We start from the raw sequence: 27866 nt of genomic DNA, 5'->3' as shown, positions 1-27866 counted from the left end.
ACTGAAGCCATAGTAAGCAAGTTATTTCAAACTTGCCAATCCTTTTGTTTCCAAGAATCTTAGAAGATAGAAAGGATATCAACAGTTCTGCCTGGATCATTAACAAGTTTCTGATGATGCTGAAAGGTCTTTCTCATCATCTGGAAAATCAGAGACTTGTCTGTGGTATGGTTGAGCAAAGACATGGCCTCTTGACAAGCATCACTATCAAGCTGTCCTTCAACATTTGTAATCCTCTGGCATTTTGGGCCTCCAGGAGAACCATCCGCGGGACTACTTGGTGGTGCAGTGGAGCCACGATGAATCTTTCTTTGGACCGTTTTCAAACGCCAAGCAATGTATCCTGTGTTGTTTGCAGCATCATAGAAATGTTCCTGAAAAAAAAACAAAAAAAAACAAAAAACGCTACAATTAACAATACCACCCAAAATAATATCCCACAGGATCTTATATGAAGTCATCCAAGCATCTCATGAGTTATAGCATGCCCATATAACATGGCTGTTTGATGCAAAAAGTAAGAGAGAGAATTACATAGCCTTTTTGGGAATATGGATCCTTGAGCGAGGTAAACAGCATCACTATTCCAAGAGCGTATTGCTCCCTGATAGTTTTAGAAGGGTGATGTCTAAGAGGAGATATCAATTAGTTATGAAAAACACCTCTGTAGTTGCAATTATCTGTGATAAATGAAATTAGCATACATCACTCTTACCCATGTGCATCAGTCATGTGAGCCACCAATATGTTAACCATTTGTCTTCGTGTGGCATCAGTCAGAGTTTCTGTTTCTTCGTACTCCCGGAGAACTTCTTCACCACCGGACTTGGTTTTAAGGACATTTCCACCAACTAATATAAACAGTCACACATAAAAGGCGGGAATTAAAATCCAAAACTTTTAGTTCTTTACATATTGTTTGGGGTGTGTGTGATAAACAATATTAAGTTTTGTGCCAACCTGTTTGGCAGCCACAGCATTAGCTGTATCTTGAGTTCTTTGTTTTTTATTAGGGAGATCATCAAGGATTATTGTTGATGCACCAGAACTGAAGCTCGAGTCAGATGTATCAGATGCAGAGAACGAGGTCTCAGAAAACTCTAAAGGAAAATATTGAAATAGAAGAAAGGGCACAATGCTAACAAACAGATGCAACTTCATTTGTAATGCAGTTTTATAATTATTTACAGTAAATCACAGCTAATTCAGGAGGTACCTCCAAAAAACTTCTAATGCTCATTATCCCATGATGTGAAAAGAAGTACTAAATCTTATTATCTTGCACATATGCATCTTTGACCATGGCAGCCAATAATGACTGTTTTTGTAGTAGATTATTACCCAGTAGGACTATATCTTAGCACAAGCTCTATGAAGAAAAAGTCAATGTCTCAAACTATGTCTTTTTAAAAACAATAAGACTTACCATCGTTCGGGAAAGCAGTCAGCACCACGTTGCCTTGTCCAACAAGGTCGCTGAATATTTCCTCATCTATTTCTGTGCCTGTTGCATCTTTGTATGTAACATTTGCTTCTGGTGGCAGGCAAAATTTCTCAATAACTGGAATAGAAAAAAAAAATCTAATTTGCTTTACAAGTTATAGCCACTGTATGGATTAAAAATAGTCACATTATATGGTACACATAAGTTAACCACACCTTTTTTGAATAAACAAAAGCTGTGCTAATTAAATCAAATTAAATTTTTTAATGATTTTTTTTTTAAATACCTTTTTCATGAAACTGAATGAAGTCATACCGCCCCTCAGTAAAATCCAGCTTCACATATTTCTGCTGATGTTTGTACTTGACCTGGACCAACATTTTAACTGGGATATGCAAGAAATGTTCACAAGTCAGGGTTGTATGACAGTTTAGATCTTTTGTAAAAGTCATGGTTACTGACAATTGTGTCTGGCAGGTATATGACAGTTTTATTTCAGCGTGGTATCTGTAGCATTACCTCCTGAGCTAAAAGGTTGAGGGTGGATAAGGCAAATTAAGTTGGCTGAAGAAAATCGACACACACCCCTGCCTCTTACACACACATAGGATCATACACTAGTCTACACAGCAGGAATTCTCATTGACTTCACCAATGAAATTTGTTATTTACATTTTTCAGACCTTTTCTTACAAAGCATTTCTTTGTGTATTTTTTAACAGGATGTTTTTAAGGTAATTGGAAATCCTTCTTTTCCTAACTGCACTTCTACTCTCTAGAGCTATATATATGGTTCTGTTACAAAATTAGCAACAGCTAATATGAGCATAAACATGTCGCGGAGTCCTTCCTACAGTCTAAGTAAAATACATCCATGAGGGGGGAAAAACGTAGCGGCAAACGACCGTTAACCCCCCCCCCCCCGGAAGCTATGATTATAAACTGTCTGTGAGAAAATGGCAACACTTGAGCTACGAAATGTGCACAATTTCTGCACCATATTACATCTCTTGGCCTTTAGCTCATATATGCTCTCGTTTTTCAATCATAGCCTGCTCCAGAAACTAGCAGCTACAAATTATTAGCAGCTAAAAACTAGCTAGCAAGCTGTTCACTGATATTACAGTGCTGTTCAGTCAAACCATAAAGCAAAACATTAACATATATTTTAATCTTAAATTCACTTGTAATCAAAGCATTTAAAAACATTATAAATGATTTATGCAGTCAAGTACACATGAATATTTTTTCTTACCGTTTCAGCTGCATGTACATGTAACGAAGAACTTCAAGCAGGTAATGGCGCCGAGCCACTCCACAAACTGCAGCAGTTAAGTGTGGGCGGAGCATAATTATGTCTGTAAGGAGTTAAGCCAAAGCCTGGTACACACATAAGGATTTTTTTAATCTTTTGATATTTTTATCTGGTCGAGACCTCACATCTGAAGATAAAAAATCAGACATTTTAACAGTGTTTGTCATACTGTTTGAACAACACACATAATGATGCTGTCCCGCAACTGATCTACAATCTAGTCCTTCGAGCCAGACATCTCACGTGACCAAACGTGAACGAGGCAAAATTGGGACAAAAACAGCTACAGCTGGTACACACATAACATAATCTTTATGTGTGTACCAGGCTTAAATCTGACATAATCAACTCTGTTTATTTAACCCCAATTCCAAACAACACCTCACTGCAGTCCATTGGCGTAGTTACATTATGTCTAAAATGAGTTAGAATAACACTGATATGATTAACACTGTGAAATAACCCCAGTGCTGACTAACATTTCACTCTGAACATGTTAAAATCACAGTTTTGTAGTTCAAATTAACTCAGAAATGTTTAACCCTGAAAATTCAACTCTCCAATTTTTGCTGTGTATATCCTCTACTGTACTGGGTGCTGTGTTTTCCAGATGTTGCCATGGCTATTCTTCTATCTTCTGGTTGTTGCTATGGTTCTTCTTCTTCATTTTTGTTAGATCACGTTTGGTCACGCAAGATTTCTGGCTCGGAGGACTAGATTGTAGATCAGCATCGTTATGTGTGTGTTGTTCTGTGCTGAGATTATCGGAGCCACCACAGAGTACAATCAATGCCTGATCTTTTATCTTCATGTGTGGGACTTAACAGATAAAACATCTCTTCAGATTTAGAAATCCTTATGCTGTACCCAGGATTTAATTAGATATTAGTTCAGTTCATACGGTAGCTGTGGTAGTCCTTAGCTAATATAATGCTGAAATTAAGTCTCACCTGCACTGTCAAATTTGAACATGCCATTTCAACTTAAAAAATTGAGTCAAAGGCTGCCTTAAATTTTTAGTTAGGTGGAAAAAACACAAATTGTTCTTCTAACATCACCTTATGTTATCTTGATTAGATATTCCCTGTTGAAAAAACCTCTGTGTTAGTTTGTTTGATTTCGATTTTGTCACGGCCCGTGCGAATCTTCAATCAGTGCTTCCTGTTGCCCATATTTGGACTGCCTATTGTCACCGCGATTAGGACGGCGCAGCTGGAAGACATCAGATCATCACCTCACCTCCATATAACCACCACACAGACATCCAGTCATCGCTGGATTATACTACTCATCGTGGTAACCAGTCGTGTACGTTGTCTGATTCTGTCGTTGTTAAACTGAGACTAACCTGTTGACATCTCTCTCCCAAGAACCTGTCCGCACTTCACCTGCATCCCGGAAAGTCCAGTCTGCCCGCTCCAGTCCGTCCGTCCAGCGAACCCTGCATCTCTTCAGTACATTCAATAAACTGTTCTTTATCATTCTCCATTCGCTTCACTCCTTGGCTCCATACACCACCCCCTGACAGATTTGTTTGCTGATATAACTCCTAAGAGTAGTTATTTAAACTTGCAAATCTAGTTCACCTTAATTAAAATTGTCAGTTGTATAGACCTTTACTTCTAGTTTGATCAATATGGATTTGTTAATGCAGTGTACTCTTTCATTTAGTTGGTTGAACTTGCAAGTCTACTTCAGGTCAATTTAAATAGTATGGTCATTTGAATTAAATTCCTTAATTTACTGAACTTATCTGGACTTAAATATCTATATCAACATAACTACTATGGTCTGCTGTTTTAACTTTGTCTTATTACATTTGATTTAAATGTGTTTGTCACTCATTTTTGGATGTTTAAACTTCAAGATTTACTTCAGACTGGCTAACTAACTAACCTAATCATACAAAACGTCACATACCAAAAACTCAGTAAAATATTTTCAATTGAAAATAGTATATGTTACAGTAGATTACAATAGTTGGGTGTTGCAAGCTTGGTTTAAAGAGAACACTAACAACCACCAATCAATGAACATTCAACATTTATTTTTGTGAGCATGGCATGACCATGGCTTGAGTGGCGTTACATGTACACAGAAGGGTGTCTCCATGAATCAAGTCAGTAAGAGGCCACATCAAGAACCCTGTTGACCTGCTTCTCCACAAGGGGAAGATGACAGAAGTTTGACAAGAACTAAAAAGCTCATCCACCCCCATACAAAAGACCTAAACTGTAAATCAGAATCTCCCACTTACAGCCGATGGACATGCATGAGATGAGACATCAGAGTTCAGGGCACATATTTTTACAACGGTCTTTTTGTTAAAACAATGCAGAAGTGAAAAAGTATCAACATTCAAAATCCTTGAGAACCTTTGAATGAATCTTTATAGTGTACACTGCCCTAATTCTTTTGGAATAAAATCTCTGAGAACAAAGATGCTAATGAACAAGTTCTGCTGCTAACTGTGCCATTATGTTTGCTCATTTAGTAATGTACCAAAGAGAAATTGTGAATTTCAAAATAATGTGTGCAACAGATAAAATAAATGTCAAATAAAAACGTCAATATCAAATTCAATTTTAACAGGCAGAGAGCAGTTATCAGAGCACAGTCTTAAACAGTTGTCCGAAGGAGTCTGTTTCGTAACCCATGCACAAGAGAGGAACACTGTCCTCCACCAATGTTCATGAGGACCTTCTGAATGACTTCAAAGGTGTACCTCAGTTTTTTTGGGTAGTCGATGTTGAGGGCAAAAAGAAGTCCCATCAGCATGGCAACAGCATTTGGGACATCCCTCAGATCACACAGGAACACTGCTTCCTCGAGGACCACTGAAACATCAATGATGTCTTCTCCTTCTTTCACCAACACAATGCCAGCTTTCATTCCCTTTGTAAATACATCCTCATTGTCTGTAGCCTATACAAATTTAAAGGAAAGTATGTTTAGGAGGTGTCACTTTGTAGGATTTACACAATTCAATATAACTTCTGACGACTGTAGTCAAGAAATTAAAAAATGCTTACCTGCACAGTCTTGAAAAGGCATGAGGGATCCTCCTTGAGAAAATAAGGAAGGCCCAGCAGAAGAACAGTCCTCTTCTTCAGTATGGAGCTCTGATTAAAATGAAAAAAATATTTAAAAAATATAGCTGTTTGTGTCTGGATTCCATGACAAGAGCAGGAATAGCATCTGAACAGATTTAGGCCGGTTTAATGATGTAATTCATATTACAATTTGGTCATGCCTAATCAGATCCTCCAAGAATCCAAGTCAGGATGTAACATACTTTTGAATACTATTACTGGGTCCAAGCTGCTGCCTGTATCTGAATACCATTGATTTTGTTTAGATTGAAAAAGAGATCAGGAAAAGGGAAGGTGAAATTACAATTTCATTGCCAATTGCAAATTATTTCCTCAATCTTTGCAGTAGCAGTTGGTTTGAGAATATTTCAAAACAATGTATAGCAGTGCATTATCTGTGCCATAAACTGGAATCCCTGATACAGACAGCTCGTGGGACAGGTACACAGAAAAAAGGGAAAGTAAAAGACAGGACTCTCTCCTGAGAATATTTGGTGTTCAGATTAGTTATGAGAGCCATAAAAATACACACATTATGGCAAGAAGATGGTAACAACACAATGTGTGAGACATGGAAGAAAAAAAAAAGTACTACACTTACATCATCAGCAAGACTTTTTGTGAGCCTCTGCAGACCAACAATCCCACTTTTTGCATTGTACAGCTCCAGGACACCTCACAGATACTGATCTAGCCCAGCATAGAGGGAACCTTTCAGGCTAACAGATGTCACGCGAGCAAATTCTGCTTCAATCTGTTGTAGGCAAGAACAGAGGGTCCAGTCAGTGTGCTCAGGAAAGTGTTTAGACTGAAAAAGTGAAATACAAGACAAATTGTGAGCTTGGTGTACTTTTCAATAAGTGGTGATCAATGTACAATAAATAATAGTTTCACTGCATTTTTGAAATACAGAGGAGTGCAAAGCTCAGCAAAATGGCTATAACCTTCTATAATATAGCATCCACTTAAACTGAACACTTTCGTTGTCTAAAATGTGTTTGATGTTACACATTTGAAGCAGTACACTGGTTAACCTTCCAATACTTGAGACTCATGCTGATTCTCCAAACCTGGGTCATGTACTGTAGGTAATGCGCAGGTTATACAAACTACCTGATAAACCCTCTTTGAAATAATCGACATATGATTATGACTGAGCAAAATCTCATTTGAAAACAAGCATCAAACAGAAGGTGCACCTGCTGCTCAGAGAACAAGGCTGGCCATCTTTCTTTGACTTCTGCCACAAGTGGTTCTTCTACCACAATCTCTTTTCTTCGTAAAGGAAAAGTTTTTTTCATCATATCACCAATTTGCTTCCAGTCAATCTTTCTTTTCTTCATCTCATTGGCCATGGCTGATCTCTCCATGTCAAGATGACTTTCAGCTGTCCCTTCTGGAAAATCTGGCAGAAAATTAACTTCTGACTTTTTGGGCCTCTTCAGGGTTTTTGGATTTGATGTTCCAGAGGAACGTGCATTGACTTTAAGCTCAGAGCATCCAGCCACTCGCAACTTCTGCCGGAAGTTGCCCATTTTAAACTTTAAACTGAACTTCCAACAATACCACCCACTGATAGAACCGGGTTCCTTCAGACAAGGATGCTTACTGATAAGAGCTTGGGCCACTTGATCATATTCTTCACGTGTAGGATAGGGGTTGTGAACATATATGGCTTCTGCTAACTTGTCTAATATGTCTGACTTCATGTCTTTTGATATGTCAAGAAGGGTCCCATCTCTATGGTAGGCTTCATTTCCTTGTCTCAATTTTAGCTCAACATCAAAAGAAAAGGTAGGAATGATGAATGGTTGAGGCAGCTGCCGAGTTGAAGTGCCAGGGCCTTCATCATGGGAAGATGATGACAGACTTGCTGTGTCTAGAGTGGAGTCTGTGTGGTATGACACACAAGCCTTGGTGAACACTTTCAAAGTAGCTCTATCTTTAGGAAGCTCTGACACACTACTTAAGTTGCACATCTCATTATCAAATTCAGGGTCTTGATACTGAACCACAAGGTCCCCTTCCAATCCAAGCTTCATCTTTATGAGTGAGTAAAAGTCATCAATGGTCTCAGGCAAGCTCTCAATGGTAATCTTTCTAATGTCATCTTCAGACAAGATAATGCGCAGCAGCATGATGAAACGGTCTAAAAAATTTAAAAAAGGCAGTGAGTCAAAATCTTGTCAGGTCATTTTATGAACAGCAAATTATTATTACTGAGCTATAAAGAACTTTCAAAACATACCTTTATTTTGTAAGAGTAGCTTTGCAGAACGGGTGTACCAAGGTGATACAGCTCAGGAGATGCAGAGCAAGCTGAAAAACAAAAATGATTTTTATACAAAGCCTAAACTTTAGTTACATCTTCACAGAACAATCGTTGCATCAATATATTTACTTCCATATTTAGAGGAAATAAATAAAAATAAAATTATGAATCTGATGATTACCTTACTGTATAAGGAATGCCTTTGGTGAAACCAGAAGCCGGCCGTGCACCATGTATGCAGACAATGGAGTGTAGTGGTTGAGCTCTTCAGGTTCAGCTGCCATCAGATGGGTAGGGTCTCTTTGCCGACTTCATAACATCTAAGGTGCTCCAGATACCATGCTGAGAAAGGTTCAACAACAAAGAAAAGCTTGTTGCATACAAACAACACATGGTGAATCTTACAAAAATCAGGAAGTCCACTTGTATTTCCAATTGACACAAACATTCCTTTGGTGTATCTTGTTCCATGTACATGTGCAGTTGTGGCCATTGAAACACTACTCAAGTGTCCACATTTCTTTTCAATCACTTGCCGGACTGAGGAGGCTAGAATGTCCAGTGAAACAGTTGATGCTCCTGTCAGTGCCAGTGTTGGTTTAAACAGGCTGGGCATGTCCAAGTAGTATGCCAACATAAGTTCATGCCTGAGGGACAATGTCAACAGGATGTTTTTGAAATTATTGACATCACGAACCACCTTCTTGAAAAAGCTATGTTTAGCTTCAAAACGTAATGTCCAAAAATCAACCACTGGTCCAAAGCAGCGGATTAAATGAGGGTAGTGTTCAAGAAAATGGTGTTTAGGTTTGAGCTTCAGGTCTGGAAACACATCCAGTAACAGTTTCCTGTGCTCACTTATTTTGGCTTCAAGATAACACAAACTTTCATCTGTAAAACAAGAGGATGCCAAAAGTTCCACAATGTCTTTAAGTTCCAGAATTACACACCATGCATCATCATTTTCAGGTACAACATCACCTATGAGAAGAGGCAGCAACCTCAAAAGAGTCCAGTTCTCGTGGCCATTGCCTCCAATAGTTTCACTCACAAGTGCTTTCTCTGAAATCTTCTGTGTACAGTTAGTTCTGTCAGAAAATTTATAGGGGAAGCACTGTATAACAGTGTTCAAATAATCAAAAGTGAAATACCCCTGTCTAATGAATTTCTTCAAACACAAACAGAGCTCCAAAGGAACAATGCCTTCGAAAAGATCATGTAAAAAGTCAGGGGGGAACCCTGTAATACAGTGAAAGTAAGATAATTTGTTTAGCACACAGTCTCTTTTCACTCCTTCAACACTTTTCAAGTTCTCATTTGCTCTGAGCTTGGAAACATTCTGATTGTAGGACTCTTTGGTTCTCAAAACAAAAGAGTTACTCTGGACAGAACAACTCTGTATGTCACTACGACTGGCTAAACAAAAACGACAAAACTTGTCAACATTAAAGGACTCCTGAAAACCAGCCAGTGAATGTGCTCCCAAATTATCAGCGGACACATACAACACAGTTCCTCTAACACTGGTTCCCAACCTACTGATGTAAATCCCTTGGTCTTCAAGCAATCTGAGATCTCTCAAAAGTGGTTCGACAATTCTTTCATATCCAAATGTCTTAACATTGTCACTTCTACACAAAAGAGCAAGGTATATGCTAGACAATGAAGATCTGTATTTAAATGGTAAATTTGCTATTACCCAATATAATGCACACAATTTATGTTTTTTTCTTGAGGTGCCTAGAGGGTTACAGATCTCAAAGTCATCAATATACAGAGCTAAGGAAATACTCAGGTCTTCCCCAGACAGAAGGGGGTTCTCCTTGAAATATGACCCGTCAAACGAAGTGCTGTAATGGCCAGGTTGTGTTTCTGTGTTGGGCTCTTCTAAAATCTTGTCAATAATATCACCCCTATTTAACAATTTTTGCAGTTGTAACCCAGGTTTATTTTGAGGCTAAAGTTACTTATTTTCTTTGAACGTAGCAGTGTTTCGCCAAAAATTGTTTTGTCCTATGGTCCGTGAATGCACCACAGCGCCACACACGGCACTTCACTGAAGCAGAGCGAGAGAAGTTGTTACACATGCTCCCGGAGCCGAGCAGGCTAAGCGGCTCTGATTAACGCGATTTTGAGGAGATGTGAAATGAGTTGGTAGACAACTGCGGGCTTCGAGTGAACTTTTTGTTTTTTTCTTCGAATATCCTGGTGAGTCAGCAGTTTCATTTATGCATTTAGCATTTATGGTTGTACAATAAGAGTGATTACACTAAAATAGATGAAATGTAAGTTGCCAAATGTTCATAAAACCAGTCAGGATATGGTGTTGTGGAAAATGTGGTTGCTATATGTTGCTAATGAGCTAGTTGCCACATTAGCTTTACCATGAGCTTCTAAGCTAGCGTACCTACACGTGGGTGTCGCTGTGACTTGGTATGAGATCGAATGTGCATGTAGCTTTCCACGTTTCACCTAATTATATTTTGGTTATTTTTTGTGATTTATTTGCATTGTTTATTGCCAATAACTGTGTAAAGATGACAGTTAAGCTGAAATTGTTTTGAAAAACGTTTATTAGTGGTATTGAGATACATAAGGAATGCATTTTGATAGAATGTGCATTTTTATTTTTCATATTTAGTAATTGCTCGGCACACTTGTGTGCAGGCTGGTTTTTTTGTTGGACTCTCTTCTAAGGACAGAGCTGTGCTGTGCCTGGATCTGGTAGCAGCCTGAGATGTCTTCACTGGACGTGTTAAACTTCCATGGCCACCTCGTCCCAGGAGGGTGGTAGAACCTAGGAGGATTTCCCTTGGTTTCGTGAGGATTTACCCCCTTTTTTTTATTTTATTTTATCTGAGATCTCAGAATATTTTTTTTTGGGGTCAGGCCTGACAAATATAAAATAAACTTGATGCATCAAACTAAAACCTAGATGAACAGTTAACTAGCCTTGAACACTAAATGTGAAATACCGAACACAATGTGCATTTAACTGGAAAGGACAGTAGTAAAAGTGCACGTGTCAACTTAAAGGTACAGTACTGGAACTTAACAATGACGGTTAACTGAAGTTATAACTGAACTAATTGAACTATTTGAACCATTGTATTTTGTTTTCCATGTGAGTTGTTCATGTCCGTGTTTTGGACAATTTAAAGGGCACGTCACCTAATGACATTTGTTAAAGGTATAACCTATTAGGGTTTACACTTGTTCAAAATACACCTTATTCTTGTTGCCTAAGCCTTTGTCGGTGTCTCTTATTGTGGTTGGAGGTCTTATTTACTCTATCCAGAGTTGTCACTGCCAATCTCCTTACGAATCTTAAGATATTGAACCCTAAAAGTTAGATACAGATATCTTTGGAACTCCTTGATAACAGACTGATATAGATTTAGACATTCCTGCTCAGTTCAGGCAATTAGAGGGTTACACAGTGGCGAGCCAGCCAGGAGATTGGTTTTAGTGGCTTCTTCTTTTATCTCCAACCCATAGGACACACTATCTTGGTTTTGCATTTGAGAAAATGGATCTTTGTGATCGCTTAGGAATGAACAGCCAGACAACCCTATATGTTACAGGGGTTGAGAGTAGCTGTAGTGATGATGTCATTGTTGATGTTTTTCGAGCCAATGGGAAGATCTCTAAAATCATTAGAATTCCCGATGAGCCAAATCAGCCCGAGGGTAGAACCCTAATTGAATATGAATCTGACCTGGCTATTATTAAAATTGACCCTGCTACCTTAGGTGAACTAACAAGCCCTGTAGATCTGACAGTGAAATGGTCTGCTAGAACCATTAGAGATATTACCCAAGAGGAGTTGGGCAAACAGGTGGCTCGTCGGTACCTGAGAGAACTCCAGTTTATGGGGGGTAGTGGGAAAGCAGGCTTCCTAAGTTTTCTAAGTGACTTGCAGGAAGATCCTTCACCCCATACTGGGACACAGTTACCTGTAGACCACAACATTAACACGACCACTCATGACACTTCCGATACTGATCTAGGTGAACCTGTAGAGCCCACAAGTGCTTTTAGCCCACACTCTGATGCCTCTACAGGCCCAATACCTGTAAATGAGAGTATTTACAACCCTCCCCATATTCAAAAAGTAGTGGTTGAACACATCATTCGTAATGAGCCAGTCCATGCTCCACCCACACAGACAAAGATACGTACGTTTTCTGGCCGACTCCCACGTCCCAATGGCGAAGTTGACTACGAAACATGGCACACTCAAGTTGATCTTCTGCTCAGTGACCCTTCCTTGACTGACGCACACAAGGTGAGAAAGATACTTGAGAGCTTACTCAGCCCTGCAGCTGAAGTTGTGAAACCTCTAGGGGTCACTGCAGCACCGAGCGCATATGTCACTCAGCTCGATTCTGCCTTTGGAGTTGTTGAGGACGGAGAAGAGCTTTTTACAGCGTTCCTTGGCTCTAACCAAAACAATGGAGAGAAACCATCTGCCTTCTTAAATCGGCTTCACAGTCTTCTGACTAGAGTAATTTCTAGAGGGGGAGCCTCTGCTGCAAATGTCAATGAGTTGCTTCTTAAACAATTCATTCGAGGCTGCTGGGATCAGAGCCTCATCATAAGTCTCCAGCTTGAAGCTAAAAAGAACATCCCTCCCTCATTCCCTGAACTTCTTCTCATGCTGCGAATTGAGGAAGACCGTCGATCAGCCAAGTTAGACCGTATGAAAAGGCATCTTGGCGCAACAAAAGCTGCTGCACACGCCCATTCAATCTTTGACATGCCCACTTTTGACCACGCACCCATCACAATTCCTACCTCAGCAGAGAACGAGACACTTAAACTCGAAAAGAAAATCAATGAACTAACCAAACAAGTAGAGAAACTGAGCCAAAAGCCAAAGAACACCACCCCAAATAGCGACCCCCCTATGAATGTGAAACCAGTAAAACCAAAAACTGACGAAACTACCAAACTTGAAAGTAAAATTGCAGAGTTAACTAAACAAGTCCAAATGCTAGCTCAGAACCAAAAGTTTTCTACCAGAACTGAAAGACCTGAACCAAAAGAATCCTTTGCTGTTAACGCTAAGCACCCCCGAACTCAAACCAAAATCCCTGGTATGCCATGAGCATGGTTTTGTTTCAAGTGTGGCGAAGACAATCACATAGCTGCCCGCTGCACAAATGATCCAAACCCCACACTAGTTCGCGAAAAGAATGCTGAACTGAAAAAGAAACAGGCTGATTTCGTAGCTCAGCAAGCTGCAGCTTCTTTTGCTTTAAACTAGTAGCAGCTCCTGCTGTGGGACACCCGGGAGCTGAAACCCCTGATTATGTTAGTCCCAAGACACCTACTTATGGTGTTGAAGCGCCAAACACAGAGCAAATACGAGGCAATCTTAACACTGATAACCCCTTGCCCCAAGGACTTATAGGCCCACAATGTGCACTCTCAGTACTTGTTGATGGCATGCCATGTGAATCCATAATGGACTCAGGTTCACAGGTTACAACCATTTCTGAGTCATTTCACCACACATACCTTCCTGAACTCCCCATTCAGCCCATACATGCCCTCCTTGAAATTGAGGGAGCGGGAGGACAAAATGTCCCATACATAGGCTACATTCAAACACAAATTACATTCCCACAGAACATTACTGGCAAAGAGGAAGAATTATCTGTGTTAGCACTCATAGTCCCTGAATGCCACTTTAACAGTAAGATTCCGCTGTTAATAGGAACCAATGTGCTCTTACGGCTTTATGAGCAGTTGCTAGAACAAGATGGGCCAGAGTTCATTCGCAAGTTACATTCTAAAGAGGTTGCAATGATCCTCCAGCATGTCGCCCAAACACAAAGAAATGACACCCACAACTGCCCTGTCATGTTGCACAGTAAAAAGCCAGTTACAATCCCTGCAAAACAGAAGCTTTGTCTAATGGGCAATGTAAGGCTGAGGAAGCATAACCAGAACACAAGTTTTGTCCTTGAACCCAATGAGCAGAACAAGTTGCCTGGTGGTTTACTCCTTGAGTCAGTCCTAGTAGACATTCCCTTTAGGGCCAGCAACAAAGTACCTGTCATTCTGTACAATATGAGTGGGCATAGTATTACCTTGCAGCCAAACTGCACTGTTGCCCAAGCCTGTGCAGCTCAGCATGTTTCGCCACTCTCATCTAATCAGAACCCCCCAAATCAAAACAAACATGACAACAACAAACTCAGTTTCAACCTGGATGAGTCACCCATTTCAGAGCAATGGAAAGAGCGCATTTTACAGAAGTTGCAATCAATCCCTGAAGTATTTGCTCTCGATGACATGTCATATGGTCATACTACAGCAGTAAGGCACCATATTAGATTAAATGATGAGACACCCTTCAAGGAAAGGCCAAGGCCTATTCACCCAAGTGACAGAGAAGCAGTAAAGCAGCATCTCAGAGAACTGCTTGATGCAGGAATCATTCGCGAGTCGCGAAGTCCTTTTGCATCGCCAATAGTATTGGTAAGGAAAAAGAACGGCTCAATCAGGCTATGCATTGATTACCGTAAGCTAAATCTGCGAACAATAAGAGATGCATATGCCCTACCGAATATTGAGGAGACATTCACAGCTCTCAGTGGAGCTAAATGGTTTTCAGTCATGGACCTGAAATCAGGTTACTATCAGGTCGAGATGGCCAAAGAAGACAAACCCAAAACGGCCTTCGTGTGTCCCCTTGGCTTCTATGAGTTTAATAGGATGCCACAAGGCGTCACAAACGCGCCGAGCACCTTTCAGCGCCTAATGGAGAGGTGTGTAGGCGATCTCCATCTAAACGAAGTGCTCGTCTTTTTAGATGATTTAATCGTGTTCTCAGACACATTAGAAGAGCACGAGACCAGACTGATGAAGGTACTAAACAGTTTAAAGGACTATGGCCTAAAATTGTCCCCAGAAAAGTGCCACTTCTTTAGGTCCTCTGTTAAGTACCTTGGGCACGTTGTTGACGCCCAAGGAGTGCACACGGATCCCGAAAAGATCTCAGCTCTCAAAAGTTGGCCCCGTCCTTCCAATCTCAAAGAGTTGAAATGTTTTTTAGGCTTTGCCGGATACTATCGGCGTTTCGTCGAAGGATACTCCAAAATAGCCAAACCATTGAACCGCCTCACAGCAGGCTACCGTCCACCAAGGAAAAGAAGCAAAATCTACAAACGTGAGCAACCTCGTCTACTCCACAGTCCCAATCAACCACTTGCAGAGCAATGGACTCCTGAGTGTGAAACCGCATTCCAAACCTTAGTCACAAAACTCACATCCGCACCCATTCTTGCATTCGCAAATCCACAACTACCATACATACTACACACTGATGCTTGCCGTGATGGGTTGGGGGCTGCACTCTATCAAGAGCAGGAGGGGAGGTTAAGAGCAATTGCTTACGCTAGTAGAGGGCTTTCCAAGAGTGAACAAAACTATCCCACACACAAGCTTGAATTCTTAGCCCTTAAGTGGGCCGTGTGTGAGAAGTTTAGCGATTACCTTTATGGTTCGAGTTTTATTGTCCTGACCGACAATAATCCACTTACATATGTCTTAACAACAGCCAAGTTGGATGCAGCAGGGCATAGGTGGTTGGCTGCCTTGTCTACATACCACTTCACAATAAAGTATAGAGCAGGACATGCAAACAGAGATGCAGACGGGTTATCCCGCCGACCCCAAGATCCACCTGAAGAAGATGAGACATATGTCAAAGAGAAAGCTTGTATTGATGACATGAAAAACCGTCTCTTTGAGATGCAAAATGAATTCGATCATGAAACATTCTCAGCCTTATGTCAGCGTCATTCTGTCTCGTTTCAAACTGAGCCTCACTGCCCAGAACCACTCATTGCAGAATCCCTCGCTATTGACCCTACATTATTACCAGATGCTCTTGGTGAAGATATCTTACCCTCAATGACTGATACAGATTGGTGCCAAGTGCAGAGAGCTGATCCATCTATCTCTAGTGTCATAGCCCTGTTGGAAGGAGGCGTAAGGCCCAGTCTCAGAGAAACAAACCTTGAACCTCCAGAGGTCAAAGTCGTACTCAGAGAGTGGAAAAAACTTGTACTTAATGATGGTGTACTGCATAGGAAGTACAATGACAATGATTCCCCAGTCTACCAGTTAGTGTTACCACCACCATTCCGAGAAAGAGCACTACAAGGTGTGCATGATGAAGTCGGTCACCTTGGTTTCGAGCGCGACATTACATCTTGCTCGTTGCCCGATTTTACTGCCAAAGAAGATGGCCAAGTCAGTCGAAATAAGTGCAAAAAGTGTACCCGTTGTCTTAGGAGAAGGGCCGCTCCCCAAAAAGCAGCTCCTTTGGAAAACTTCATGCCAACATATCCCCTCGAGCTCGTGTGCATGGATTACCTGTCCATTGAACCAGATAACCGAGATACCAGAAATGTACTAGTACTGACTGACCATTTTACAAAAATTTGCGCATCGCATGTCCCAACCAGAGACCAAAAGGCCAAGACAATAGCAAAAGCTCTTTGGGAACACCTTATTGTCCCTTATGGGTTCCCTAGCCGTCTACTCAGTGATCAGGGTAGGGATTTCGAATCCAAGACTATCAAGGAGCTATGTGTTTTGATTGGGGCTGACAAAATCCGTACCACACCCTACCATCCCCGGGGAAACCCGGTGGAATGGTTTAATAGGACCCTGTTGGACATGTTAGGCACATTAGAGGAGAAAGACAAATACCATTGGAGGGACTTTGTCAAGCCTTTAACACATGCCTATAACTGTACAAGGAATGACACGACAGGCTATTCCCCGTATGAGCTTATGTTTGGCAGACAGCCAAGGTTGCCTATCGATCTTGTCCTTGGTACTCACCCAGGCAAAAGCAGTCATAAGTCCTACTCCGACTATGTCAAAACCCTTCGTCAAAACCTTCAAGAGAGCTACACTCTAGCATCTGAACACTCAAAGAAAATGGGAGAGAAAAACCAACTGCGGTTTAATAAGAAAGTCAGAGCAGCTGAACTCCTTGCAGGAGATCGAGTCCTTGTAAAGAATGTAAACATCAGAGGGAAGCATAAACTTGCTAACAGATGGGAACAAACCATTCACATTGTTGTAAAACGTATCCAAGACAGCCCTGTTTACGTTGTTAAACCGGAAACTGGAAATGGTCCACATCGTACGTTACACAGGGATCTGCTCTTACCTTGCGGCTTCTTACCCGTAGAAGGGACCCAAGTGGAATCAAATTGCCCAACGTCGAACCTACGAGGAGAATGATAACAAGGAATAACCAGACAATACTGAAAGAAATGAACAAGGAGAAGTACAGTGATGAGGATGAACTGAGTGACGAAGAGGAACTGTGTGTTGGTACATGGGAACCACAGATCATTACGAGAGGCCCATTCATTCAAACAGAGGTGCTCCCTACCAGACCTCAGCCACTCCGACATGAACACTTACCTGTATCCACTCCTGATACTCGTGTGATACCCCAAACATTCCCACAAACTCCTGACAGACCTACCACAGACATGCAACATGAAAGTCCCTAGTTCGAGTCCTGTTAATGAACTCACACATACAAACACTAGGGTCTCTGGACCATGTTGTTATTGACATCCACCAGAACCTGACTTGACTTCCAGCCACAAGCTGACAAAGACCTCACCCCACCCGAGCCTGTAGTCAGTAGTGCAGACACTGTTGTCGAAACAGACACAGATGTTACAGAACCAGACCCAGTAGGTTTAAGACGCTCTGAAAGAGAGAGACGTCCACCTCATAAGTTTACTTATGATGAGCTGGGGGAGCCATTAATTTTTGGCGATTAGTTTCATTCTTTCAGACACTAGGTGTTGCATTCTCCAAATCTGTAGTCTTCACCACCTCCACAGATGTCCCAGTTGGTCAACGGTACATGAAGGGACTCATGCCGTTTAGAGGGGGGAGAGTGTAACCCAGGTTTATTTTGAGGCTAAGTTACTTATTTTCTTTAAAAGTAGCAGTGTTTTCCGCCAAAAATTGTTTTGTCCTATGGTCCGTGAATGCACCACAGCGCCACACACGGCACTTCATGAAAGCAGAGCGAGAGAAGTTGTTACACATGCTCCCGGAGCCGAGCAGGCTAAGCGGCTCTGATTAACGCGATTTGAGGAGATGTGAAATGAGTTGGTAGACAACTGCGGGCTTCGACGTGAACTTTTTGTTTTTCTTTTCTTCTGCGAATATCCTGGTGAGTCCGCAGTTTCTATTTATGCATTTAGCCATTTATGGTTGTACAATAAGAGTGATTACACTAAAATAGATGTAATGTAAGTTGCCAAATGTCATAAAACCAGTCCGGGATATGGTGTTGTGAAATGTGGTTGCTATATGTTGCTAATGAGCTAGTTTGCCACATTATCTTTATACCATGAGGCTTCTAGCATGAGGCGTACCTTACATACGTGGGTGTCGCTGTGACTTGGTATGAGATCGCAATGTGCATGTAGCTTTCCACGTTTCACCTAATTATATTTGGTTATTTTTTTGTGATTTATTTGCATTGTTTATTGCCAATAACTGTGTAAAGATGACAGTTAAGCTGAAATTGTTTTGAAAAACGTTTATTAGTGGTATTGAGATTACATAAGGAATGCATTTTGAAGAATGTGCATTTTTATTTTCATATTTAGTAATTGCTCGGCACACTTGTGTGCAGGCTGGTTTTTTTGTTGGACTCTCTTCTAAGGACAGAGCTGTGCTGTGCCTGGATCTGGTAGCAGCCTGAGATGTCTTCACTGGACGTGTTAAACTTCCATGGCCACCTCGTCCCAGGAGGGTGGTAGAACCTAGGAGGATTTCCCTTGGTTTCGTGAGGATTTACCCCCTTTTTTTTATTTTATTTTATCTGAGATCTCAGAATATTTTTTTTTGGGGTCAGGCCTGACAAATATAAAATAAACTTGATGCATCAAACTAAAACCTAGATGAACAGTTAACTAGCCTTGAACACTAAATGTGAAATACCGAACACAATGTGCATTTAACTGGAAAGGACAGTAGTAAAAGTGCACGTGTCAACTTAAAGGTACAGTACTGGAACTTAACAATGACGGTTAACTGAAGTTATAACTGAACTAATTGAACTATTTGAACCATTGTATTTTGTTTTCCATGTGAGTTGTTCATGTCCGTGTTTTGGACAATTTAAAGGGCACGTCCCTAATGACATTTGTTAAAGTATAACCTATTAGGGTTTACACTTGTTCAAAATACACCTTATTCTTGTTGCCTAAGCTTTGTCGGTGTCTCTTATTGTGGTTGGAGGTCTTATTTACTCTATCCAGAGTTGTCACTGACCAATCTCCTTACGAATCTTAAGATATTGAACCCTAAAGTTAGATACAGATATCTTTGGAACTCCTTGATAACAGACTGATATAGATTTAGACATTCCTGCTCAGTTCAGGCAATTAGAGGTTACACAGTGTTTTTAGAAACAGGGACATAAACAAAGGTTTTCTTAGAGCGCAAATCTAAGACATACTCAACTGGGTCAATGACACCAAATTTTCTTTGAAATAGGACAGCCTTTTTTGTATCTGAACCTAAACATCCACTCTGGGAAATGGAGCTGAGGGGACTAAGACTGTGTAAGGCATCCTGTTACAAAGTATTGTGTTTTCATCAATGTGATAACTGTGCTGCTTTAGTACCTGTTTGACTGTACACTCATTTAATTCACCAACCAAAACACCAATGTCATAAAATTCACTTACTATCTCCTGAGTAGCTGACTTTGAAACATGCAAGACTGCTTGCATGCGCAGAAGCAATGAGGCAAGTCTTTGCTGAATATTTTTTGTGATGTCAGGGTACTCTGGTTCACTATTTGAATTATCCTCCAGTGGCACATGACATTCACTGTCAGTAAAATCTAACGATTCAGCAGGTTCACATTCAACCAAATCATTACCATCACATTCTTGGACTGTAATCTCTCTGTCTTAAAACGTCTTTTACAGTACAGTCTGGGTGACAACGACATTTATGTGATGTAATAACTAGAAAAAACATTTGATTTGAAAGCACAGTGATTAAATGGCCATGTAACAATTTCCCTATTCCTCAAATGCCTTCCAAGATGAGAGAAATGTACTGCTTTACACCACTGCCTCTTTAAATTCACCACAGTAAGCATTTTAGTTTAAAGCTAGAAAGTCCACTATTCCCTTCTCCAACCCCATGATCCCTCAAGTGGACCTGAAGGGATTGTTTCAGTTCTAAAATACTGTGCACAGTCTTTGTAAATGCAGGGTAAAGGACAATTTCTTCCGTAATGTCTGTGGATACTTTGGTAATGTTCTATGATTCTCTTTTGATGTCCACAGAAATAAGTACAGAGTTACAAGTCCACTTCATTCAACATAAAACAAACACAAAAGTGAAATGTCCCAGTCGTTGTCATGTGGACCTATGGGGAGGCGGGGGAACGTTAGGGAACAAAGATTCAGTTGTGACTCCATGCAAGCACATGCAAAGTATACATTTTTTATATATTTTTATAACATTTTCGTCACAATATTGATCGTTTGAGCTTTTTTGTTTCAAGTAGTATTTTCATACCACCAAGCACCCTTTAAATTAGTGGTGGACCAGTAATTCCTGTGTTCGGCAAAGTGTCAACATCTTGACTCCAGTCAATCCACTGTTTCTCAAGCACTGCTTCCTACTACTTTTATTTTAGCAGACTTCAAATATATTTTCCATGCATCAGTAGGGTTGAGCAAATCAGAGTAAAACAGTGACACACAATGTTCAACTAAGCTTTCATTTTTGATCAACTGAAACCTAGGGAAATGACGTTGTCATCCATCGCTCAGCATCCTAATAAATATTGCTTGAACAAAACTGTTCATTTTTTCATCATTTTTTTTTTCCATTTGGCTAAACTTGGTATCAGCAAAGTCAGCTCCCTTCAGCCAAGAATTAATTCTGTTAAATGTGACTTTAAGCCTTTTTTAGTATAGTGAAATATACGTTTTTATTTTATTTTATTTTTACCGATTTTTCTCTGCCTACAGCTGCTGCAACAAGTGAATTTTCCAATGTGGAATTATAAATTTTAATCTTAATTACTGACATATTTTAACAATAAATGTGGCTCATTGCTTTAGCGGAGTTACTTCTAATACAGCATAAACATTTGGCATTATGGCGACGGTGTGGCCACATGCAGGTGTACCGTTGCAAATGCGACACAACCTCCCCTTAGCCTGCCCCTCCCCCTCCCCCCACGCCAACTTCACAGCCCGTTGCAAGCCAACTGATTTCAATAAGTAACCGTAAACACTCACAAGAAGTCAAAATACAAAGTACATCCACAGTCATTTTCGTGTTAAAAAGAAAATAATAATAAATTTAACTGCAGTACACCATCTGCTCGTTCACCTAGCTTTAGCCTTATTCTCCTAACAATCAAACTCGACAGAAAGAAAATAAAACTTACCAAAACCGTCTCGGTTAGTCTTTCCGCTGCTCCAATAACAGGTTAGGGTTAGGGTTGAAATACAAATCCTCAAAATATCGAATTAAAATCACCAACTGCGTTGCAAAAATGGTGAAGAGAAGTCGGACATCTGAAGGCAGGTGGAGTGGGTCAGATGGGGGGTGAAATGCCGCGATTTGCCCATAATGCAGTTGAAAAACGTTAGAAAACGCGATGACGTACGCATGTTGCTGTGCGCGCTTCTAAAGTCAAGTTGACATAAAATTCTAGTTTAGTTAAAGTTGATTGGTCAATTTATCATTTATTTGAAGTTGAGCATTTTTTAACTAATTATTTCATATTGTAACAACAACTTAAGTAATCCTTAGTCAAAGTAACAAAAAATAACATGCTAAAAATACAAACTGGCAAAATTTCATTTTAACAGTGTGTCCCTCTGGTACACTGTGCTGGTCAACACTGAACCAGGTCAGTTTTAATGACCTGTGTGGCTGGGTTGCCATTTGGGAAGCCAGCATTTAATTCCCACCAGGGGATGAATATGAACACCTTTCAGTTGGGTGCCTTAGGCAAGACCCTTAATGCTACTGCCTAACCACCTTAAGTTAGTTTGGATAAAAGTGTGTGTTAAATGACTATAACAATAACAATAATAAGGTCCTGGACAGAAGGCTTGTTTTTCGACAATCTCTTTTCTGTGGCAATGGAAACATTTGGTCCATCAATTTTGATATGACACACCCATTAGGTTGCCATTTTATTTTATTTCTTCCTCAAAGAAGCCTTTGTTCACAGCCTCTCCCTCCAGATTGGCTTTGCTTCTTTTACCCCCATTGAGTGGCAACATCCTCACACCAAGATTTTCAAAAGCTTTGTGCGATAGTTGCCATCTTAAATTTAAGGCTGTTCTTACCATTCATGCTGAGGACCAGGCTCTGTGAGGCAAGGGAGCTTTGTGATCAATGTTTTAGCAACACTGCAGAAGTCATCATCCTGGATAAGCCTTAAAACTGTACGTTGTTTTAACAATTTTCTTAATATGGTCGTACTGTCCCTTTCCTCATACAGGAAAGATCTCCCTGCCAAAGGCTGTACTCAACATCCACTGAGAAATTAGGTATATCAAAGAACTCTGCGCATTGTTGCCATCTTGTGAGGAGATATTCCCCACAGTTGACAAGATTTCTGTATCAGCTGAGCATCCTTTAGTGGCTGATGTTCCAGTGGGTGACATCAGGGTTGTTAAATGGAGGATCACAGGAGGGAGAGTAGCCTTTCAAGGTAACTCAGTCACATCAGTCAGACTGCAGTTGCATGGTCAAAGTCTGGATCTGGAGAGACATTTTCACTTTTAAGAGTAAAAAGTAACCTTCCTGATCTTCTTCAACAATAACTGCTAAAAAGGAGACATTTACATGAGATTCTAATGATAGTAATTATGTCGCTCGACACAGTAAAAACCTTTTAAGACTGACAATCTGTTTTCCTCCAACTCTGTACAGTGACAGGGGAACAACATCATTCAGCTGAGACATCTGGCAGGTGGCTGTCACAGAGCTCATATGTTCTCAAATGTTCATTATACCATCAGGTCATAGGTCTGCAGATAAGCCTGCTACACATCATAAGGATTTTTTTAATCTTATGAGATTTTTATGTAGTCGAGACCTCACAGGTGAAGATTAAAAATCAGGCATTAAACAGTGCTGGTCGTACTGTGTGTGGTGTGCTCCAATATCTAATCAGAACAACACACACATAACAACGCTGTTCCACAAATGATCTATAATCTAGTCTGGACATCTCACGTGACCAATACTTCATCTAACAAAAGCATAGAAGAAGAAACATAGCAGTAACCAGCAAAACAAACAATGAAGAAGAAACATAGTAACAACCGGAAAACACAACACCCCGGCATGGAAGAGGATATAGGGACGAGGGGATGATGGTGGTGTTGGGACTATTTTTAACAGAAAAAGCCAGAATTGAAAAAAATAACAGACTGGAGATGGTGTGAACACGGACTTATTTACTTCCTTGTTCCCAGCCAGCTCGGTTCTCTGATTGGCTACATTCCGTACCACGCCACCATCCACGCAGTCACTATTCATGAGTCGTCGTCTTTCTCTCACACACATGAAGATATCGGGTCGTAAATATTGAAAATGTTCAGTATTTCCAATTCTCAACAATGACCTGTTTCTGAGCTGATCATCGGGCACATCTGCTCGTAACACACCTCAGACCAAATGATAATTTTATAGGAAAATCTTATAAGACTCACAATAACTGGATGTTCGCCGTCCTTGGTCGGGAAGAGGTAAAATCAGGACAAAAGCAGCCCAATAATCTTTATGTGTACCAGGCAAAAACAGTATGTTAGTATTCTGAAATCTGGAAGCCCTGAGCATGACCCATCTGAAACAACCATGTCTGCTCTGTATTTGATGCCCTTTACAACACACAAAGGATGCTGTAAGGACTGTGGACTCCTCTGATTTAGAAAGTGCTTTACATTTTTAGTAAAAGAGGCATCCAGCACAGATTGGACTTTGTTGAGTTCAAGAGATGGTTTGAAGAAGGAGGTAGAGACAAAATGAGAAGCTATCAGTTTCTGAAAGTTGACAGCTAAGGTGAAGGCTATATTTGTGAAATTATGAGCATGACGCACAGCCTTCTTGAAAAACTTGTGATTTCCCTCAAAACACATTGTCCACACATCATTTAGTGGACCATAAGTTTGATTCAGATGAGGGTAGAGTTCAAGGTAGGGATGCTTTGGTCATAGATTTTCTTCTGGGAACACTTTCAGAAACAAATCCCTATGTTCAGACATCTTATTATCAAGAAAGAAGACGGACTCCTCAGTAAAGCTGGCAGACATTAAGAGCTCCACTACGTCTTTCAAAAGCATCAAATCTTTCCATATTTCAGCCCCTTCTGGGACGTGTTGACCTATGACCTTGCAAAGTAGAGCAAGCTGAATGGAGTGAAGAGAGAAGTGGTACTTAAAGTGTAAGTTAACAAGGACCCAGTAGACAGCACACAGCTTGTGCTTGGTTCCCAAAGGATTAGCCGTACCAAAATTGTCAATTTACAAGAAAATGGCCATTCTGGGCTCTTCCTCAGTGAAGAAGCTACTGTCTTTAAAGCAGAAACCATCTCTGTGAGATCTGAGCACTTGCAGTGCATTTAGCTCAAACTGACTTGGCCTCATGCAAATGTCTCCATAGCTTAACAATGTCTGCAACATTTGAAATATGGGGACATACAAAACTGTCTGCCTTCCAGTCTTTAGTACAAACTCAACAAGCATAATGTGAGAAAAGTCTTTCAAAATAAATGAGGTTATCTTGCTTGTAGTTGACAATGATCCTCCAGCAGAGGTGACTTTCAGGAAGGCACTCTTGTAGCTTACTATCTGAAGTTTTCAACAATGCTGACTTATTATTCCTTATACTGAAGAATTTATTAATGGCTGTGACAGCATATACAGTTGTCTTATCTACTCTATGACTTCCTGAAGGGCAGTTTTGGAGATATTGAGGATAGGTGTCATTTTAAGTTAAAGAACAGCAACAATATGGTCAAACTGATTCTCCAAGTGTTCCACAGATTCAGAGGACTTTGTCATCTCAAACTCAGCATCATCAGGCTCAGAGATACCATCATCTTGTTTTGACATTTCAGATCAGGATATGGTTTTTCAACAATAGAAATGTGCTCGGGTTTAGGGATGGAGAGATTCACTGATTTGAATTGGTGGTCCGAGACAGAAATTGTGATGCAACTGAATCTGTAGCTTCACAAAAAAGCAGCCAGCTATATGTGCAATGTATCTTCCTAGTGTGGCAGCATCAGTAAAGTCCCATGGTTACAGTGATTATTACATAGTTTATCTCCTATGCACCGCTGTTTTCAAAGCATCTTGAATGCATCACCACTATGTTTTGGCATTTTGTTAATAAAACCTGTGGGAGGTGGGTGGAGCAGCTGCAGTTAGTAAACAGTAGAGGCTGAGCAATACTGCCAATTTTGTATCAGTCCAATACCAAATAAATCCAGGGCACATATCACCAATACCGATTCTTTTCACGTGACATTAGGCCTGTCGCGATAAGCAATAAGTCAAATTAATTGAACGATAAGAAAATAAGAGGCACGATAAGTTTGCCGGCCGCGATAATTTTTATTAGTCCCCCCCTTTACCATAAACTGTGTATGACAATAGGTTTCACTATGGAGTTATTTCGACTCAACGCTCTGGTTGTTGCGGAGTGATCTCTCTGGTGTCATACTTGACTGCAGCATGTTTGCAGCACGAGCCGGTAAGCCGCATTTGTTTTGCAGGGCTGCCAACACGCAATGGCCGTGAGACTTGCGCATTTAAGTGGCTTCTCACGCTCTCAGCGCTAAACCTCCGATTCTCATGCTAAAATATGTAAATAAGTCGAATGGAGAAATAATAGATGCAAGCACCTCCTCTTTTATCATTTCGCTGCTCCCCACATGTAAGCAGAACACACACATTCTAGCTTACGACGTCAGTACAAAGCCCCCACTTCCTGGTCTACCGTAATAACCCCTGTAATCCGCAGGCACGTTACGCAAATAGAGTCAGCCTATATACTAGCGTATTTGACAAAATACACATTAAGAGCAATGCCGGCTAATCGAGAGGTTTGGGAGGATTCCCAGTGGGTCGCATTACTTTTGGGCCGGTGTCCCGGCGTATGTGAAAAAGGCGCTTTTATTTATTTAGTTTATTGACCTTTACAAAAGGGGTACTTGCATTATTATGGCATATGTCATTATATTAGTTGAGAATGGTCTCAAAATGACACATTAGCGCTTTGCGCAATATTATCGTTTATCGCGATAATTTCTGAGAAAATTTATCGTACAGCTAAATTTGTCATCGTGACAGGCCTACGTGACATTTCACAAAATTTAATGATTTTGTCTTTAATTATTGATGATTATTATCAAATCAAACTCTCCATTGTAAACAATCCCTTAAAAATTCCTGGATTTTGGGGGTGATCCGGATCTCCAGAGTTTATTCTTCAAAGTACATTAATTTCTGATAATGGACACCTTGAAGGGAATTATCCCACTTATAGCATGGTCACTTACGAAAGAAATAAATATTAAATCAATTTAGTATACGTTAATGTTGTTTTTTTTCCGTTACTGTTTCTGTTGTGATGCGTTGCCAAGGTAAACAGCTCTGACACAGAACCTGCAGCTCGGTCGGTCAGCTGTGTCACATCCCCAGGCCTACAGCCTGGGTCTTGTGTATGGAACTCCTGATGCACGGTTGCAAGATGTGGTTTGGCTGCAGATTTGGCTGTGACATCCCCCCTCTTCTGCCTCTACGGAGATTGGTCACTCACTCACCTACGTCAGGACCAACTCCTGTGGACAGTCCTATGATAGGATAATGCCAACTCCCGCGCTTCCTCCGACGGGGACCAATCAGAAGTTCGCCTGGACTTTAAAATAGGAGGAATTGCCATCATTCGAGGCAGCCGTGTTCCATAGGCACACAGTTTGTTAATTAGGATTGTTGAAAGAGACACTGGTCTGTGATTGTGAATAACCCTTGTGGTTTTGGTGAGCTCTAGTGACCTTTAGTTGTGTGCACGATTGTGCGTTGTTTTGAGATAAGAATTGAGAAGAGACGCTCTCATTTTTGAGTGGTGACTTGAGTTTGTTTGTACGGAGACATTTTGGTATTTTGGTTTTGTATAGAGTTTGGAGTTACATTCTCGTTAGGAGACGTTTGGTACTTGATATTGGTTTTTATATGAAAGCTTTGTTGTTGTATCAACTGTTAAGTTCTTGTATTTGGAATAAAGTAAAGAGTACTGTTTGTGTTTCATAGAGTAACTGTAAGGGTAAACATTAATTGGTAATTGTAAACCCTAATTAAAGACACATTTTGTTAATTATTTTTCTTTTACTTTTACCGTTGTATTAGACCTAATCAGTGGAGGGAAGGGAGATTGCTTAATGTTATGTTTCGTGACACAAAGTGTCATTTCAGAGAGTGGGTGCAGCTCTTACAGCTTGGGGTGTGTTAATGTTTTAACTGCCCATTTCATGGTTTCTTTGTGTTTACCTTATCCTTGTGTAACCGGGTGGTTTTACCATAAGGGAATTATAGCTGTGTATTTTTCCAACCTGATTGCAAGGCCGTGAAGGCATCGCAGGCCGTACTTCCACTTTTCCACTTAGGCTCATCAGGA

The 27866-nt window shown here is 40.5% G+C and overlaps 3 long non-coding RNA genes across 3 annotated transcripts; 1 reads left to right on the top strand and 2 right to left on the bottom strand.

Annotated features, from left to right (window-relative positions):
- Window positions 1-44: 44 nt before the first annotated feature.
- On the bottom strand, window positions 45-2892 carry LOC121643702. The gene is made up of 6 exons (XR_006011156.1): window positions 2700-2892; window positions 1427-1561; window positions 961-1100; window positions 716-851; window positions 535-628; window positions 45-374 (listed from the first exon to the last, which is right to left on the bottom strand). It is a non-coding gene; the product is annotated as an uncharacterized LOC121643702 (long non-coding RNA).
- Window positions 2893-5069: 2177 nt separating this feature from the next.
- Window positions 5070-6520, bottom strand: LOC121643315. Its single transcript, XR_006011088.1, has 3 exons — window positions 6453-6520; window positions 5792-5881; window positions 5070-5684 (listed from the first exon to the last, which is right to left on the bottom strand). It is a non-coding gene; the product is annotated as an uncharacterized LOC121643315 (long non-coding RNA).
- Window positions 6521-10045: 3525 nt separating this feature from the next.
- Window positions 10046-10992, top strand: LOC121643187. The gene is made up of 2 exons (XR_006011053.1): window positions 10046-10331; window positions 10791-10992. It is a non-coding gene; the product is annotated as an uncharacterized LOC121643187 (long non-coding RNA).
- The last annotated feature ends 16874 nt before the right edge of the window (window positions 10993-27866 follow it).

Source organism: Melanotaenia boesemani, chromosome 7, assembly GCF_017639745.1.
Source record: "Melanotaenia boesemani isolate fMelBoe1 chromosome 7, fMelBoe1.pri, whole genome shotgun sequence".
NCBI classification, from domain to species: Eukaryota; Metazoa; Chordata; class Actinopteri; order Atheriniformes; family Melanotaeniidae; genus Melanotaenia; species Melanotaenia boesemani.
The sequence above is the reverse complement of the archived record's forward strand: the minus strand, read 5'-3'. Positions and strand labels throughout refer to the sequence as shown.